The sequence below is a fragment of the Salvelinus alpinus genome, chromosome 33, assembly GCF_045679555.1.
Source record: "Salvelinus alpinus chromosome 33, SLU_Salpinus.1, whole genome shotgun sequence".
Lineage (NCBI taxonomy): Eukaryota > Metazoa > Chordata > Actinopteri > Salmoniformes > Salmonidae > Salvelinus > Salvelinus alpinus.
The window spans coordinates 3,488,145-3,507,880 of record NC_092118.1 but is presented as its reverse complement, the minus strand read 5'-3'; the positions used below and the strand labels follow the sequence as shown (position 1 = coordinate 3,507,880).

Sequence of the window (19,736 nt, the reverse complement as noted above, 5' to 3'; positions counted from 1 at the left end):
GCAGGTTGCAGGAAAGCTTTTGCAGGAAAGCTTTTGTAGTTGAGTTCTTGGATAATAAAATATATAAAAGATATGCGAAGAAAGGTGTAAATATATATATATACAGGACACGACAATACGAAACAGAAATGACGTCTGAACTGCTAAGCCATCTTGGAAATCAACATCTTGGAATGAATGATTGATGAATAAATGTAGTACTCCAGAGTGGTAGAATGATTTTGCAGAGGTGGCTTGACGAGGCTGTCTGAGGCTGCCCCATCCTAAGGGGGGGTGGGGGGGGGCCGGTTGAGTTGAATAAGAGTTATTTTGCAGAGGTGGTTTGACGAGGCTGCCTGAGGCTGCCCTTTCCTACAGGGGGGTGGCCGGTTATGAGTTAAATACTAGTTATTTTGCAGAGGTGATTCAGCGATAATCATCTATTTTATTTTGGAAGGTAATTCAGCGACAATTACCTGAATACTAGTTATTTAGTTTTTTAGAGGTAATTCTGTGAAAATGACCTAATAATGAAATTAATTGTTTATGAATAGTGTGTTGTATGTTTTACTTGTTTGTTTGTCTGAGGATTATGGCGGGTTTATTGGGTAAAGGCCCAATGGTGGAATAAAAAGTAGGAGTAGGACAGAAGTTAATTGAATAAAAGGTTGAACATATTTGTTAGTGCCACTTTCCTACCATAGGACAGTATAGGAAATGTACAACCCTTAGTATAGCAGTAAATTATTACAAGGAAGTGGTATTCTGTATAAATGTTCATAGAAAATTACTTTGTGACGCTATCACCAGGGGCACCGGTGAATATAATATTACTGTTACTCTACACCCTTAAGATATAATATTAGGAATTGAAGTCTATCATGCGGTTATCTCCGTGAGGCCCGTGTGTGAAATATTTTTGAGTTTAGTAGAAACATTTACTATAGCCTGGATTAAGTGAGAGTAGAATTAGGATTACAGTATCACCCAACGTTGCTTAACACACACTGAAAGGAGATAGAGAAGAATTTATATAGGCATATTCATACATATCACACCCACTGTAGGATAAACTTATAGAAATTGGAAAACACATTACACGCAGACTATCTAAATAAAAAGCCGGAGCACCATGGCCCAGTCAAACCAGAATGAGGAGATAGGAGCAATGAAGCCTGTCAAGCATGTTGAATATATGCAAAATAAGTTTCCCGCTGTGGAATTTACATTAACTTTTAAGAAATGGCATGTCAGGACAGCGGTTGTAGGAAAAAACAGATATCCACTGGATGGTTCATTCAACAAGACTAGGTTGGGTTTAGTCAAGGAGATAATTCAGACAAGAAAAATTGATAAAAAAGAAAGGGAAGAAGAAAAGTACCCTTGTATCAGATACTGTGATAGGAATGATGATGCTGGAAGGACAGATCCTCATGAACAAGGCTACCGTGACCACACTAAAGCTGGAGAAAACAATAGAGTGCGGGAGGAAAGAAATTAGTCAGGACAGTGGCAGAACAGGAATACTCCCCACCGCCCCGCCGCCATATGAGACTCGACCCAGAGGACCCCCGGGTGACTATACACAGATCTACCCTCTCATACCACTGATAGAAGAAAATGGAGAAGCAACCACAATTATCCTCTCGGGGACTCTGATGAAGGAGGTGGATGACACAACAGCAGCAACAAGCGGCATGAGAACAATATAATTGGATGAAAAAAGGAGGCACAGTTCCTGTAGGGAGTTTCCCTCGCCACCCCAACTCACTCCACAAAAAGGAGTAGACTGGAAGATCCTAGACATATGGCCGCCTGTAAAAAAAGGTTTTAACTACTAAGCTACTAAAGAAGCAAAATAACTACTAAAAAGAGCTAAAGAACTACTAAAGAAGCAAAATAAAAGTACAATGTGCCACCATCCATGGGTGACCTATTCAGAGAGCAGGAAGGAAGTAAAGACAGAAAGAGAAAAGAATGTTTAACTGGAATAAACTAAAGACTGATGAGAAATCAAGAAAAGGAGGACTAGACAGGCAGCAGCAGGCTCATATTCTCAATCACGTGTGGAGGGAGGGAGGGTGTGCTCTCTGTCCTAGGTCTGGCTTATGGCTACATCTTTTGTCTGGCATGCCCTGTTTACCATCAACCATGATCTCTACTGCTTGCCAGTTGGCTCACGGTGTGAGCCATTCATCAGAGGGGGATATGATGGCGAAGATTTCGGCCCAATGGTTTTGCACAAATTTGAATCAGCACGTAAAATAATGAATTTACCTTTGTGCGACATGTTTGTTATATAACATAGATGTCACGGTTCTTCCTCTGCCTTGCAGGGGCGGTTCCTCCTGCAGGCAGAAGAGGGTCGTTAGTGATTGGAGCCACCTGGGCTCAGGGTATAAACTGTTTCACTAATCACTTCTTTCTCTCTCTCTCTCTGCTCCTCCAGGTATGATCCTGTTTTGTTTGTTCCTTTGTAGTTTTGCATAGTTTTCACTCAGTCATATTCACACACACATATTCACGCATCCATGCACTTTACATACACCTTACATTATTATACTTCCACACCTCATTCCTTTTTCTTAGTTAAAGTTAATAGTTTTGTTTATAATAAAGAACACTTTTAATTGGCCTATACCTGTTGTTCGTGTCCCCTCATTTTTGTCACAGGCTATGAGCCGGCTTGTTTCACAGAATCTTCGTTTGTTGCCTAAATTTGATGAGTCAGATCCAGACACATACTTTACTTTATTTGAGCGTATTGCGGAAGCTAGAGCTTGGTCAGATTTGGACATGACTATGTTGTTGCAATGTGTACTCACAGGTAAAGCACGTGAGGCTTTTGCAGCACTGAGTGTAGCTGACAGTAATGTTTTTGCTAAAGTTAAATCAGCAGTTCTGAAGGTCTACGAGCTTGTGCCAGAGGCATATCGTCAATGTTTTCGTTACATGAAAGTTAGATTCACCAACCAATTCTGAGTTTGTTCGGGATTTGACTACTGCATTTAATCGTTGCATTTAATCGTTGGTGTACAGCTTCTGAAGTTAGTCCTTTTGAGGGTCTGTCTAATTTGATTGTGTTAGAACAGTTCAAAAATTCTGTGTCTGACCAGGTTGTTACATACATGAATGAATGTAAAGTTAAGTCTCCAAGTGATGCAGCAATCCTTGCAGATGAGTACAGGCTAACACATAAAAGCCATTTTGAGTCAAACAGTGACATGTACCATAAAACTAACTTTACTCCTAGGAATAGTAGGTCACCTTTTTTTGGAGCTTCTTTCCAAAGGCCTCAGCAGAAGTTTGGGTCTGGAGGACTTAAAGCACCGGTTAATGCTAATACCTGTCGCTACTGTTTAGTTGAAGGACATTGGAAGAAAGATTGTCCTCGGCTTCATTCAAAACAGTCAGGTCAAGTTAAACCTGCTATGATGGCAGCTCCTGTTACAGCCTCTGACCACCAGGGTGAGCTGTTTCAGCCACTAGTTGAGTTTAATTCTGTCTTCCCACTGTGATTTTTCAGCCTTTATTTCAGATGGTGTAGTGTCCCTGGTAGATGGCAACCAGAATGTTAAAATCAAGATCCTAAGAGACACTGGAGCTTTAGATTCTTTTATTCTGGAATCTGTTTTGCCGTTCTCTAAAGAGTCTGATACTGGCCGTTGTGTAATGGTATGTGGTATGGGTTTAGTTCCATTCTCTTGTCCTTTACATGAAGTTACCCTAAAATGTGGTCTAGTAGAGGGTGATGTAGATGTTGGGGTTAGACCTCAGTTGCCAGTAGAGGGAGTCCACATGATTTTGGGGAATGACTTGGCAGGTAGTAAGGTGTGGGCAGATGGCAAACTAAACATCTGTAAGAAGCAACCTTCAGTGTCCCCTGCAAGGGAATCTCCGGATCAAAATTGTGTGTCTCCTGAGATATTTCCAGTTTGTGCGGTTACCCGCGCAGTCTCTAGTAAGGAGATTGTGAGTAAGCCAGAAAGTCTTGAGTTGCCAGTCAAACTCCAGACAGAACAGTTGACTAGTTCTAGAGATTCATTGATGGCTGAGCAAAAGGCCGATACTACTTTGGCTGATCTGTTTGATAAAGTGGTTCCTGATCCAGTGGTGAGGAATAGTGCTCAGTGTTATTTTCTTCTTGATGGGCTGTTGGTCAGGAAATGGGTTCCACACTATGATCAGGGTTTAGGAGAACCAGTCTTTCAAATAGTTGTACCTACTACTTTGCGAAATAAAGTGTTGCAAACTTCACATGGTGATGTGGCAGGTCATATGGGTGTTCGTAAAACGTATGATCGCATACTTCGTTATTTTTTCTGGCCACGTTTAAAGCGGGATGTAGCTCAGTTTATTAAAACTTGTCATACGTGTCAGCGCACAAGTAAGCCAAACCAGGTCTTACAAGGTCGGTTGAAAAACTCCCAGACTTTGTAAAACTTTGGGGTTTTGGTAATTCATTTAGACTCTAAGAAACGTGATGAATTGGTAGTTCTATTTAGAAACTGTTTTGTTTTCTGACACTCCATCACAAACCCACTTAATTGAGCATGATATAGACATCGGAGATGCTAAGCCTATCAAACAGATTTTATCGTTTATCTGAGGAGAAGAGACTGCAATTGGAAACAGAGGTGCAGTATATGTTGGACAATGGTATTGATTTGGCAAAATGTGAGTTTGCCAAAGCCACAGTCACATACCTAGGCAAGGTTGTTGGTCAGGGATTTGTCTGTCCCGTGGAAGCCAAGGTTCAGGCTGTGAAGCAGTTCCCACAGCCCTCTACAAAGAAAGAACTGATGCGCTTCCTGGGAATGGCGGGGTACTACCGTGCTTTTTGTAAAACCTTTTCGGTAGTAGTGTCCCCACTGACCAATCTGTTGAAGGCCAAGGCTGAATTTATCTGGTCCACCAAGTGTCAAGAGGCATTTGATGCAGTTAAAGCTCTTTTGTGTTTACACCTGTGTTGGCAGCACCAAATCTTGGGAAACTTTTCAAATTGCAGGTAGACGCCAGTCAAATCGGTGCTAGGGCTGTACTTCTCCAGGAGAATGATGACAATGTTGAGTGTCCAGTCAGTTTCTTCTCCCGGAAATGTAATAAGTATCAGAAACTGTTCTGTAATTGAAAAGGAGGCTTTAGGTCTCATTTGGGCTTTACAGCACTTCGAGGTCTATGTTGGTTCTGGTTTGACCTCTTTAACTGTGTTCACTGACCACAACCCACTTGTTTTTCTGAGGTCCCTGCAAAACCCCAACCAGCGCCTGATGCGTTGGGCTTTGTTCTTGCAACCATTCAACCTTGATATTAGACACATTAGTGGTAAGGATAATATCATTGCTGATGCTCTGTCCCGTGCTCCTTTAACCTAGCTTGTATCTTTTCTCTGCTGACCCCTACGGGCTGTCCGCGCCTCTTTCCTCTTAAATTGCTCCCCAGGTACCAGGGCTGCTGAGTTTGAGGGGCGGACAGTCAGCTGGGGGACAGGGGGCTACTGCTAGGAGCCGGGACTGGTATCCTTTTTTTTTTGGGGGGGGGAAATTTGGATTGTTTTGAATATGTTGGAGGAAGTTGGATTGAGGGTGGGACCCTCATTTTAAGAAGGGGGGTGTCACGGTTCCTCCTCTGCCTTGCAGGGGCGGTTCCTCCTGCAGGCAGAGGAGGGTCGTTAGTGATTGGAGCCACCTGGGCTCAGGGTATAAACTGTTTCACTAATCACTTCTTTCTCTCTCTGCTCCTCCAGGTATGATCCTGTTTTGTTTGTTCCTTTGTAGTTTTGCATAGTTTTCACTCAGTCATATTCACACACACATATTCACGCATCCATGCACTTTACATACACCTTACATGATTATACTTCCACACCTCATTCCTTTTTCTTAGTTAAAGTTAATAGTTTTGTTTATAATAAAGAACACTTTTAATTGGCCTATACCTGTTGTTCGTGTCCCCTCATTTTTGTCACAGGCTATGAGCCAGCTTGTGACAATAGACAAGTGAACTCCACTGCAAACAGGGAAGTTCCCCACTCCAATATAACCTTTTGTACACCTTGCTATGGATTTCATAGACATGGTAGAGCGAAAAGAAAGAAAGATATACTGCCTGGTGATAATTGACAGGTTCAAAGCATTTCCCACCACAGGTGGAAGCATATCCCACCACCAACTGCGATGCGCGAACAGTTGCAAAATTGCGAGTCAGGGCTAATCAAAAGATCAAAGGGGGGCTTGCAAAAGCCTGCTGTTCCACAAAAATGAGCTGGGTGGAATGCTTTCCCTTTGTCCTCATGAAAATGCACAGAACCAAAGGTATTGGGTGTACACCTTACAAGATGTTAACAGGAAGACCCATGAACACACCAGGTGTTTGACCTATGACTGACTGACAGATAGACATAACTGAGGCACAGTGTGATCACATTGAGTACATGAAAGAACTAACCTCTATTGTCAGGTCTCTCCACTCCGCCTACAGGAAAGCAAACGAGGTTCCCCCAGGCGAAGACCCTGACGAGCTTCCCATAAACGTTGGAGACTGGGTGAAACTCAGAGTACATAAGCCAACCACGATGGATGGGTCCATTCCAGGTAACCATGGTAACACCAACAGCTCTGCGAGTGGCGGAGAGGTCCGGCTGGCATCATCTCTCCCACTGCAAGCACCTCCCAGAGTGGAAGCCATGGATGAGCGACAAGAGGGAGGGAGAGCAGGGCCCTGAGAACATCTGAAGGAGGAAGAAGGTCTGAGCCAAAGGACAGAAACAGAGGGCCCAGACCAAAAGGCCGGAAAGAAAGATGAAGAAGAAGGCTCTAGCCAACGAGCAGAAGAAGGAGGCATCATTTCACACTCGCACTCAGGTTCTATAAATAGGAAACAGAGACTACATCGGGTCTGGTGGCTTGTTTTCCCCATCATCCTTTCCCTGGGTCTCCTTGTTGGCGCAGCCACGGGACCCCCTGGAGGATCTGAGGAAAACAACAAATGGATACAAATGGTGAGTAAAAATTGGTAATCAGACAAAGAGGCCAGGAACCCAGGTTTTAGTATTTAGAAAGCCTACTTCAACCACTGAGCTGTGCGGGAGTCACAGTATAGGAAGGACAGAGTTTGAATGTGGGTTTTTATAACTTAATGCAGAGAGGTAATGAGAAACAACCTACTAGGCGAAGGGAGACCACAGGACTGTTTTTTGGGAGAAGAACTGAGAGGTTAGCCGGGGATCATGGGACACATGTATGTTGGGGTGGTCACAAGAAGGGAGCAACCTTACCTAATGTGGTACAAGGAAGCAGGCAGATCCCTCTATGGCCTAGACCTCGCCTCGGGAGAGGTGAGTCAGTCTTCACGGTAAGAACTACCCATTCTATACGGTGTAATTATCCCAGCAGGTACCCGTGGATAGAGTCGTTAGGAAATGGAAGCTTGAGCATCAATACGATACTGAACTCCCTAAACCCAAAGTCAACCCCTACCCTGTGTCTTTGTAATGATGGGAAGGAAGATATGGGAGATACGAGAGCTTGTCGTGTATATATAGGTCAACTGAGAGAAGAGTAAATTGATAGGAGAAACTATGCTAAAGGGGATTTTACTGTGTTGGACTTACAGCAACAGGTGACAGGTGTAAACCTCTCCAGGATAGAGGATGGGGGGGGGGGGGGGTGTTGTTATTTGGGTAGAACAGAAATGAGACAGGTCAGACCAACTCTGGGGAACTGAAGCGTGCCAAACGACTCATCCCTATGGAAGCCTCATCCCGACTCATCCCTATGGAAACTTCATCCCGACTCATCCCTATGGAAGCCTATGGTCATGTTCTATACCCGGGTGAGATTTTATACCCTCCTGGGGTGTGACTGTCCTGGGAAAGTGGGTAAACAATTTAACCTTTACTTAACCCATTTAATCCCAAATTTTTCCCAGACATGAAAATATCCAAATCAAGTGTCATTAGTAACCCTTTGAAGTAATCAATCATTATTTCTTGACATTTTTAAGAAAAAGTAGGTGAAAAGGTGTGTTTTATGGTCGGTCACAATTGTGGCCGGTGGGATAATGTTACGTATACTGAATTAACATATTTCTCCTATGCAGATATCAAAGTTCTTATATATCCCAACCCAGTTATTAACACATTTAAAACTCTGTCCCCAGCATTGCCACTAGAATACCCCGTCACATTCTAGTGTGACTATTTTACACATCAAAAACCCTTATACAACACCGATATGAACACTGAGAGCAAAGACAAAAAAAACAACAACCATCAACATATTTCAACATTGTTACTTTAGTGCAACATGTACTGAAACATTAATATTGTAACTTTATTGTAACATTTCAACTTGTACTTTAGTGCAATATTCATTGTAACATTTTAGTGCAACATTCACTAACAACTGAATAGCAGTCGTGTGATTCATTCCCACTGAACATAAAGGTAACATTTAGGATAGAGGTAGCCTGTAGGATATGCATTCAAGTAGAGGCCTACACTGAACAAAATACAATTTTATATATATACAAAAAGTGCAACTGCACAATGAGTGCATAGAAATATATGTACAAAAAGCGCCACTGGACAATGAGTGCATATATATATATATATATATATATATATATATTACACTGCTCAAAAAAATAAAGGGAACACTTAAACAACACAATGTAACTCCAAGTCAATCACACTTCTGTGAAATCAAACTGTCCACTTAGGAAGCAACACTGATTGACAATAAATTTCACATGCTGTTGTGCAAATGGAATAGACAAAAGGTGGAAATTATAGGCAATTAGAAAGATACCCCCTATAAAGGAGTGGTTCTGCAGGTGGTGACCACAGACCACTTCTCAGTTCCTATGCTTCCTGGCTGATGTTTTGGTCACTTTTGAATGCTGGCGGTGCTTTCACTCTAGTGGTAGCATGAGACGGAGTCTACAACCCACACAAGTGGCTCAGGTAGTGCAGCTCATCCAGGATGGCACATCAATACGAGCTGTGGCAAGAAGGTTTGCTGTGTCTGTCAGCGTAGTGTCCAGAGCATGGAGGCGCTACCAGGAGACAGGCCAGTACATCAGGAGACATGGAGGAGGCCGTAGGAGGGCAACAACCCAGCAGCAGGACCGCTACCTCCGCCTTTGTGCAAGGAGGAGCACTGCCAGAGCCCTGCAAAATGACCTCCAGTAGGCCACAAATGTGCATATTTGAGGTATAAATCATAGTTTTACATTGCAGCCACAATCACAAATAGCACCAAAGCAGCCAGCATAATTACAGAGAGCAACGTGAAATATATAAATACTCATCATAAAACATTTATGAAAAATACATGGTGTACAGCAAATGAAAGATAAACATCTTGTGAATCCAGCCAATATTTCCAATTTTTTTTAAAAGTGTTTTACAGCGAAAACACAATATATATTTCTATTAGCTCACTACAGTTGCCAAATACACAACGCAATTTACTCCCTGCAAAAAAAAGCTTGCACAAAACCGACAAAATAGAGATAAAATGTATCACTAACCTTGAACAAATTCATCAGATGACCGTCTTATAACATCATGTTATACAATACAATTATGTTTTGATCGAAAATGTGCATATTTAGAGCTTAAAAATAATACAATGTGATTTTCTGGATTTCTGTTTTAGATTCCGTCTCTCACAGTTGAAGTGTACCTATGATAAAAAATTACAGACCTCTACATGCTTTGTAAGTAGGAAAACCTGCAAAATCGGCAGTGTCTCAAATACTTGTTCTCCCCACTGTATATCCAAAATGTTCATTTATTTGGCGCGTTTCATCCAGAAAAACACTGGTTCCAACTTGCACAACGTGACTACAAAATATCTCAAAAGTTACCTGTAAGCTTTATCCAAACATTTCAACCTACTTTTGTAATACAACTTCAGGTATTTTTTTACGTAAATAATCAATAAAGTTGAAGACGGGATGATCTGTGTTCAATACCGGAGGAAAACAATATGTAGCATGCTTTCTGGTCACGCGCCTCTAACAAACAGTACACTTCACTGGAGCCTCATTCTGAACATGGCTACTTCTTCATTTCTCAAAGGAAAAACCTCAACCAATTTCTAAAGACTGTTGACATCCAGTGGAAGCGATAGGAACTGCAAGAACGTCCCTTAGAATTCTGGATTCCCAATGAAAAAGCATTGAAAAGAGTGACCTCAACAAAAAAAGAATATATCAGAATGGTTTGTCCTCTGGGTTTTGCCTGCCAAATAAGTTCTGTTATAGTCATAGACATGATTCAAACAGTTTTAGAAACGTCAGAGTGTTTTCTATCCAATACTAATAGTATGCATAATATGCATATATTAGCATCTGGGACTGAGTAGGAGGCAGTTTACTCTGGGCACACTTTTCATCCAAATGTGAAAAATGCTGCTTCCTATCCTAGCGAAGTTAAGGTTCCAAGGATTTAGCCAACTCTCATTAGATGTCCAAAATCTGAAAGCAGTCTTCGGCCGCCATGAGTTAGCTTTAGATTATCTTTTGGCGAAGGAAGGAGGACACTATAACGTACTAGGTATTGTTGATCCTGACAATTGTGTTAAGCTCCTCCCTGACTCCTCTGAGAATTTGACTGTGGTAATTGATAAGATTGCTGATCTTAGTAAAACTCTCTCAAATCTGAAAAATCTCTTTGAAAAAATTGGTTTAATACTACATTTGGAAATGCAATGGGGAAATTAATGGGATCGATATGACAACAGCCAGTGAAAGTGCAGGGCGCCAAATTCAAACAACAAAAATCTCAGAATTAAAATGACTCAAGCATACAAGTATTTCACACCATTTTAAAGATACACTTCTTGTTAATCCCACCACAGTGTCCGATTTCAAAAAGGCTTTACAGCGAAAGCACCACAAATGATTATGTTAGGTCACGGCAAAATCACAGAAAAACACTGCCATTTTCCCAGCCAAAGACAGAAGTCACAAAAAGCAGAAATAGAGATAAAATGTATCACTAACCTTTGATGATCTTCATCAGATGACACTCATAGGACTTCATGTTACACAATACATATGTTTTGTTTGATAAAGTTCATATTTATATCCAAAAACCTCAGTTTACATTGGCGCCATGTTCAGAAATGACTCCAAAATATCCGGAGAAATTGCAGAGAGCCACATCAAATAACAGAAATAGTCAGAGTTTAGAACAATGTCTCATTGTCTCATCTTCCTGGCATCTGGGAAACTAAGCCGGGTTGAGGGGTAAAACACCATCCTCTGTAGATAACCAAGGTGGCTTATGGGAGAGGCCCTATATAATATATTTATTTTTATTTTCAGATAGGCTCTCAGCCTAACAGTCAGAACAAGACTGTTGGACTGACGGTTTCATTATTGCAATAATGAATCAATATTAAATAAAGATGATTGTTTGAAGAAATGACTAAGTCTCTCTCAGTACTGAATTTCTATGACAAGCCACATTTTTCCAGCAGCAGACTATGATCGATAATGTCAAGAGCCGCTCTGAAGTCTAACAAAACAACCACCACATCAATTTCTCTCAGCCAACAATCAGTCATTTGTGTAAGTGCTTGTTGAATGTCCTTCCTTGTAAGGATACTGAAAGTCTGTTTTTAATTTGTTTACTGTAAAATAGCATTGGTTTTATCTGGATTTTGAGATTTTCTTAAGCTCTGTTAAGTTAGATGGGGAGCAGCGGTGAATAGCAATCTTCAAGTCTTTCCACATATTTTCAATGGGACTCAAATGTAGACATTAGCCGAGCCACTCAAGGACATTGTAACACAGACGCAGGAAGCAGGTGCAGTTAGTAACTTTAATGATTAGGAACATTGAACGATACAAAACAAGAGAAGCATCTGACATGGAAATACAAACACTACTACCTGATGACTGATAACAAAAGAGTGCTATATAAAGGGTAAGCAATTAAGGGAGTAATGAAGTCTAGTTGTGACTGATGAGGAGACGCAGGTGTGCATGATGATGGTTGCCAGGTGTGTTTTAAGATGGGTTGCCAGGACCGGTGGTCAGCAGACCGGTGATGTCGAGCGTCAGAGCTGGAGTGGACCTGACAGACATTCACATCATTGTTCTGAAAGCATGTATGTCTCACCAGACCATAGAATCTTTTGCGTTCTGATATCAGTCTTTGACATGCCGTCTGGCCACTCTCCCATAAAGCCCAGATTGGTGAAGTGCTTTAGAGACTGTTGACCTTCTGTCAGGTTCTCTGATCTCAGCCAAGGAACTCAGCAGTTCTGTCAGAGTGGTCATTGGGTTCTTGGTCATCTCCCTGACCAAGGTCCTTCTTGCCCGGCTGCTCAGTTTGATGGATTGCCAGCTCGAGGCAGAGTCTGGGTAGTTGCATATTTTTTAGATTTTTCAATGATGAAGACCACTGTGCTCTTGGAAACGTTCAACACACTAGAAATGTTTTATACTCTTCCCCAGATACAGTACCAGTCAAAAGTTTGGACATACCTACTCATTCAAGGGTTTTTCTTTATTTTCACTATTTTCTACATTGTAGAATAATAGTGAAGACCTCAAGACTATGAAATAACACATAAGGAATCATGTAGTATCTGAAACAGTGTTAAGCAAATCAAAATATATATTATATTTAAGATTCTTCAAAGTAGCCAACTTTTGGGATGGCAGGTAGCCTAGTGGTTAGAGCATTGGGCCAGTAACCAAAAGATTGCTGAATCGAATCCCCGAGCTGATAAGGTAAAAATATGTCATTCTGCCCCTGAACAAGGCAACTGAACAAAACAAAAAACTGTTCCCTGGTAGGCTGTCATTGTCAATAAGAATTTGTTCTTAACTGACTTGCCCAGTTAAATAAAGATACAAATAAAATGATTATTGCCTTGATGACAGCTTTGCATTCTCTCAACCAGCTTCACCTGGAATGCTTTCCCAATAATCTTGAAGGAGCTCCCACATATGCTGAGCACTTGTTGGCTGCTTTTCCTTCACTCTGCGGTCCAACTCATCCCAAACCATCTAAATTGGGTTGAGGTCGGGTGATTGTAGAGGCCAGGGGCATCATTTACAAAACTGTGTGGAGGATTCACGTTAAAAGGTGGTGTACGGACGAAACACTTGTGCATACGCACAAAACTATTCTGATTTGGAACATAGTGCGCCCGCCGGTTTCCCTTTATAAATCACAATCAACTCGAAATTTGATTCACGTGAGCGAGCGTCTTCTCCCACACTTTTAATGCTCATAGTTGCCTATAAATTGTCAGTGAAACACCCCTAATTAATATTAATCCATACTGACTGCATGACGACAATGACTGCAAATCCCGACAGGCTAAAAAAAGATATTTCACCCAGTGTGAAATGGAAGTTCTTGTAGGGGAGGTTGAATCAAAAAATATAATATTGTTTAGTGGACACAGTGTGGGCATTACAAATGCCAAAAAGGCTTGAGTGGCAGCATGTGGTGGACGCTGTGATCGCTGCTGGCTCAGGTGGAACCCTCTCAGAAATAAAAAAGAAGTGGTCCGACATTAAAGTGGAGGCCAAAAGGCGTGTTTGTGCCATGGGCAGGGGAAAGGGGACACTGGAGCTCAACTCCCTTGATGAGCGACTAGCCGGTATTACAGGGGAATCCCTGCTGAGTGGAGTAGTGACGGAGGTAGAGGGGGACACGGACATGCAAGACGCACCGGTTGATCCAGGTATGTAATTAGTATTCTCTGGTTCGAAAAGAGTAAACCAAATGCATTCAAGTTGTGTTTAAACATTTATTTACACAAACAATTGTTTTTAGTCGCTGCAGCTGATCAGGAGTTGAGTGTGCCCTGCCCCGGCGTCTCCACTGCACCTCGTGTGTCACAACCTTCCAGCGGCCGTGTCCTCACAGATGCAGTCCTGCAAATGCAAAGAGACACCATCGACACTATTAACAAGGTTGCCAAGGAGTTGAAGGAAATAAGAAATGTTTTGTGACATAAGCTGTACATTGATAGAATTATTCAATAAATAGTGTTATTTATTTCCATACCTTGTGTTATTTCAAGCTACGCATCACATCCACACACTGGTGCACGGCAGCTGCGTTTGGTCAAACGCCTGGGGATAGGGGTCGAGGGCGGGGCCAACACAACCAACAGCAACAGGGGGTAAAGCCACATTCCTTAGCTGTGCCACATTATGTGTGGCACAGCACACGCCCTCACAATGTTGCAGACCTTTTCAGGCATGTATAAAAGATTTCTGCCTGAGGAATCTGCCCTTCAGAAGCCCGATGATGCGCTCCACAACCGCGCGTACCTGGCAATGACGCACATTGTAGTTCCTCTCCTCTGCGCTCTGTGGGTTGGCGAAAGGGGTGAGCAGCCACCGTAAGGTTAGTGAATGGGTTAGGCACTGCAGTAGAGAGAAATTGCAATTGATTTAGAATTTCTACATTACTCATCCGTACCTAGAAGCAAGCCATCATGCACAGCTCTGGCCTCAAGTCTGCGCCCAACACTGCTGTTTCTTCATATGACTGAGTCATGGGTTGACAAAGGCCACCGAGCCACTACATTAGTCAGTATCATGGCCACATCAAATATGATTTGGACATTAATGGAATGATAATGCTTTCAATTAATGAACCATGAGTGCAGTCAATAGCACCGATTACATTTGGGAAACCCGGACATTGCTGCAAATTGCACTTTTTTATATGCCTGTTCACCTACCGTGTAAGGAAACTTTATGTAGAGATGTGTCAATCCAATTATACCACTTAACACGCTGGCATAACACAGCTAAAGGTTGGCTGAGAGATACCTGACCTGTCAGACAATTCCCTTCAAAAAGTGCCGGTTGCCAGAAATCCGAGGGTAGTCAGGACTTGAAGTGGTACAGGCATGGCTTGGTTTCTGCGGGTGCTTATCTGTAAGCTGGGCCCACTAGAGCACAGAAATCCAAGAGAACAGCTCTTGGTAATCGGAACCCGGCTCATAAGCCACTCATAATCATTGGCCAGTAAATCTTGCTGGTCTCTGAAAATTCCCTCTCTCCGAATTCTTTCATTCGCCAAATCTTCCAACAGTGCCAAAGCAGCCATTGTGCGTCATTAAGCATTGTAATTACTTGCCTTTTTATACCCACCCATTTGATTGTCAAAGCTACCCAATTGGGTAACACCTAAAGATATGGTAATTACCCTGATTGACAGGGCCATTATCACATTGACAGTTCTGTGCAACAAGCATGTGATAACAATATATGAAACTGTGCATTTGTATCTGCACGACTGAGGCATCGAAAACAGCATCAGTTTAAACGTAATTTGTCCAACTGTTCAACTTATTATTTATGAGAATACATTTCATAGCATGCAAGTATTATTTAATAATTACAGATCCAATTAAATATGATTCCCGATTAAACTGTACAACATATTTGAGGGGTTCGTTTGCAAAAACAGATATCTCCGTTTGAATTTAAAATCCTAAATCATGTTTTTTGTGTTTTTTTTTGTGTGCACTCCAGGGAACTCTTCATATATAATACGTGAGAGGTAATATTTCAATTTATTTTACACAATGGTTGTCACGTTCCTGACCTGTTGTCTGTTATTTTTGTATGTGTTTAGTTGGTCAGGGCGTGAGTTGGGGTGGGCATTCTATGTTTTGTGTTTCTATGTTTAGGGTTTGTAATTAGCCTTATATGGTTCTCAATCAGAGACAGGTGTTTGACGTTTCCTCTGATTGGGAACCATATAAAGGTAGGGTGTTCACACTGTTTGTTTGTGGGTGGTTGTCTTCCGTGTCTGTATGTATGTGCGTACCACACGGGACTGTAGCGATTTTGTTTGTAGTCTATACCTGTTCGTGCGTTCTTCGTGTTATTTGTAAGTTCTCTAGTTCAGGTCTGTCTTCGTTCGTTTTGTTATTTTGTATTATTCCAAGTGTTGTTTCGTGTTCGTCTTCGTCGTTTAATAAATTCATTATGTTTTCTAAACCCGCTGCATGTTGGTCTGATCCCTACTCCTCCTCTTCGGACGAAGAGTAGTACCACCAGTGCTGGCACCACGCACCAAGCCTCATGTGCGTCTCCAGAGCCCTGTACGCACTGTTCCTTCTCCCCGTACTCGCCATGATGTGCGTGCCCTCAGCCCGGTACCACCAGTGCCGGTATCAGGCACCAGGCCTATAGTACGCCTTGAGAGTCCAGTGTGCCCTGTTGTTGTTCCCCGCACTAGCCTGAAGGTGCGTGTCCTTAGCCCGGTGCCTCCAGTTCCGGCACCACGCACCAGGCCTACAGTGCGTCTCAGCCGGCCAGAGTCTGCCGTCTGCCCAACGGCGCCTGAACTGCCCGTCTGCCCAACGGCGCCTGAACTGCCCGTCTGCCCAACGGCGCCTGAACTGCCCGTCTGCCCAACGGCGCCTGAACTGCCCGTCTGCCCAACGGCGCCTGAACTGCCCGTCTGCCCAACGGCGCCTGAACTGCCCGTCTGCCCAACGGCGCCTGAACTGCCCGTCTGTCCAACGGCGCCTGAACTGCCCGTCTGTCCAACGGTGCTTGAACTGCCCGTCTGTCCAACGGTGCTTGAACTGCCCGTCTGTCCAACGGCGCCTGAACTGCCCGTCTGTCCAACGGCGCCTGAACTGCCCGTCTGCCCAACGTTGCCTGAACTGCCCGTCTGCCCAACGCCGTCTGACCTGTCCGTCTGCAAAGCGCCGCATGAACTGCCCGTCTGTACTGAGCCTTCAAAGCCGCCCGTCTGTACTGAGCCTTCAAAGCCGCCCGTCTGTACTGAGCCTGCAAAGCCGCCCGTCTGCCATGAGCCTTCAGAGCCGTCCGCCAGACAGGATCAGCCAGAGTCTTCCGCCAGACAGGATCAGCCAGAGTCTTCCGCCAGACAGGATCAGCCAGAGCCTTCCGCCAGACAGGATCAGCCAGAGCCTTCCGCCAGACAGGATCAGCCAGAGCCTTCCGCCAGACAGGATCAGCCAGAGCCTTCCGCCAGACAGGATCAGCCAGAGCCTTCCGCCAGACAGGATCAGCCAGAGCCTTCCGCCAGACAGGATCAGCCAGAGCCTTCCGCCAGACAGGATCAGCCAGAGCCTTCCGCCAGACAGGATCAGCCAGAGCCTTCCGCCAGACAGGATCAGCCAGAGCCTTCCGCCAGACAGGATCAGCCAGAGCCTTCCGCCAGACAGGATCAGCCAGAGCCTTCCGCCAGCCATGAGCAGCCAGACCCGTCAGCCAGCCATGAGCAGCCAGACCCGTCAGCCAGCCATGAGCAGCCAGACCCGTCAGCCAGCCATGAGCAGCCAGACCCGTCAGCCAGCCATGAGCAGCCAGACCCGTCAGCCAGCCATGAGCAGCCAGACCCGTCAGCCAGCCATGAGCAGCCAGACCCGTCAGCCAGCCATGAGCAGCCAGACCCGTCAGCCAGCCATGAGCAGCAAGATCCGTCAGCCAGCCATGAGCAGCAAGATCCGTCAGCCAGCCATGAGCAGCCAGACCCGTCAGCCAGCCATGAGCAGCCAGACCCGTCAGCCAGCCATGAGCAGCACGATCCGTCAGCCAGCCATGAGCAGCAAGATCCGTCAGCCAGCCATGAGCAGCAAGATCCGTCAGCCAGCCATGAGCAGCAAGATCCGTCAGCCAGCCATGAGCAGCAAGATCCGTCAGCCAGCCATGAGCAGCAAGATCCGTCAGCCAGCCATGAGCAGCAAGATCCGTCAGCCAGCCATGAGCAGCCAGAGCCCGCCGGCCATGAGCAGCCAGAGCCCGCCGGCCAGGATCCGCCAGAGCCCGCCGGCCAGGATCCGCCAGAGCCCGCCGGCCAGGATCCGCCAGAGCCCGCCGGCCAGGATCCGCCAGAGCCCGCCGGCCAGGATCCGCCAGAGCCCGCCGGCCAGGATCCGCCGGCCAGGATCCGCCAGAGCCCGCCGGCCAGGATCCGCCAGAGTCGCCAGACAGTCATGAGTCGCCAGACAGTCATGAGTCGCCAGACAGTCATGAGTCGCCAGACAGTCATGAGTCGCCCGACAGTCATGAGTCGCCCGACAGTCATGAGTCGCCCGACAGTCATGAGTCGCCCGACAGTCATGAGTCGCCCGACAGTCATGAGTCGCCCGACAGTCATGAGCTTCCCGACAGTCATGAGCTTCCCGACAGTCATGAGCTTCCCTCCAGTCATGAGCTTCCCTCCAGTCATGAGCTTCCCTCCAGTCATGAGCTTCCCTCCAGTCATGAGCTGCCCTCCAGTCATGAGCTGCCCTCCAGTCATGAGCTGCCCCACAGTCATGAGCTGCCCCACAGTCATGAGCTGCCCCACAGTCATGAGCTGCCCCACAGTCAGGAGCTGCCCCTCAGTCAGGAGCTGCCCCTCAGTCAGGAGCTGCCCCCCAGTCAGGAGCTGCCACCCAGCCCGGAGCTGCCACCCAGCCCGGAGCTGCCCCTCTGTCCGGAGCTGCCCCTCTGTCCGGAGCTGCCCCTCTGTCCTGAGCTGCCCCTCTGTCCTGAGCTGCCCCTCTGTCCTGAGCTGCCCCTCTGTCCTGAGCTGCCCCTCTGTCCTGAGCTGCCCCTCTGTCCTGAGCTATCTCTCTGTCCTGAGCTATCTCTCTGTCCTGAGCTATCTCTCTGTCCTGAGCTATCTCTCTGTCCTGAGCTATCTCTCTGTCCTGAGCTATCTCTCTGTCCTGAGCTATCTCTCTGTCCTGAGCTATCTCTCTGTCCTGAGCTATCTCTCTGTCCTGAGCTATCTCTCCCCTTGAGTTTTAGAGGTGCGCCCGGAGTTCGTACCTTGAGGGGGGGGTTCTGTCACGTTCCTGACCTGTTGTCTGTTATTTTTGTATGTGTTTAGTTGGTCAGGGCGTGAGTTGGGGTGGACATTCTATGTTTTGTGTTTCTATGTTTAGGGTTTGTAATTAGCCTTATATGGTTCTCAATCAGAGACAGGTGTTTGACGTTTCCTCTGATTGGGAACCATATAAAGGTAGGGTGTTCACACTGTTTGTTTGTGGGTGGTTGTCTTCCGTGTCTGTATGTATGTGCGTACCACACGGGACTGTAGCGATTTTGTTTGTAGTCTATACCTGTTCGTGCGTTCTTCGTGTTATTTGTAAGTTCTCTAGTTCAGGTCTGTCTTCGTTCGTTTTGTTATTTTGTATTATTCCAAGTGTTGTTTCGTGTTCGTCTTCGTCGTTTAATAAATTCATTATGTTTTCTAAACCCGCTGCATGTTGGTCTGATCCCTACTCCTCCTCTTCGGACGAAGAGGAGGAGAACAAGCGTTACAATGGTATCAATTTCAAAGCGTTTCTCGAGTTTCATCGTTCTGCCATCGGAGTCGCAGTTCCTCATTTCTCCAGTTTATTTGCGTATGTATGGGTCAAAGTGTCCGTGGAGGACCGCACATTCTCCTGTGAAGTTAGTTTTTTAGAAATTGGCATTCTTTTGTGCCTACGCAACGTTTATAAATGAGGCCCCTGGTCATCTGATGCAGCACTCCATCACTCACCATCTTGGTCAAATATCCTTTACACAGCCTGGAGGTGTGTTGGGTCATTGTCCTGTAGAAAAACAAATGATAGTCCCACTAAGCGACGAACCAGATGGGATAGCGTCTTCTTCAATTAAAATGTTTTTCAGACTCAGCATGGCATGACCGTCCTCCAGAAAGTAGTTCATCACAACTTTTTCCCATTGACCTTTGTCGATAGCGGCTGATAAATTCAGGGCAGCAATGTTAGTGAGAGCAGTAC

The 19,736-nt window shown here is 45.0% G+C and overlaps 1 long non-coding RNA gene across 1 annotated transcript; it reads right to left on the bottom strand.

The window, feature by feature from the left end:
- Positions 1-13,749: 13,749 nt before the first annotated feature.
- On the bottom strand, positions 13,750-15,087 carry LOC139563021 (uncharacterized). Its single transcript, XR_011672474.1, has 3 exons — positions 14,709-15,087; positions 14,024-14,388; positions 13,750-13,890 (listed from the first exon to the last, which is right to left on the bottom strand). It is a non-coding gene; the product is annotated as an uncharacterized lncRNA (long non-coding RNA).
- Between the last annotated feature and the right edge of the window lie 4,649 nt (positions 15,088-19,736).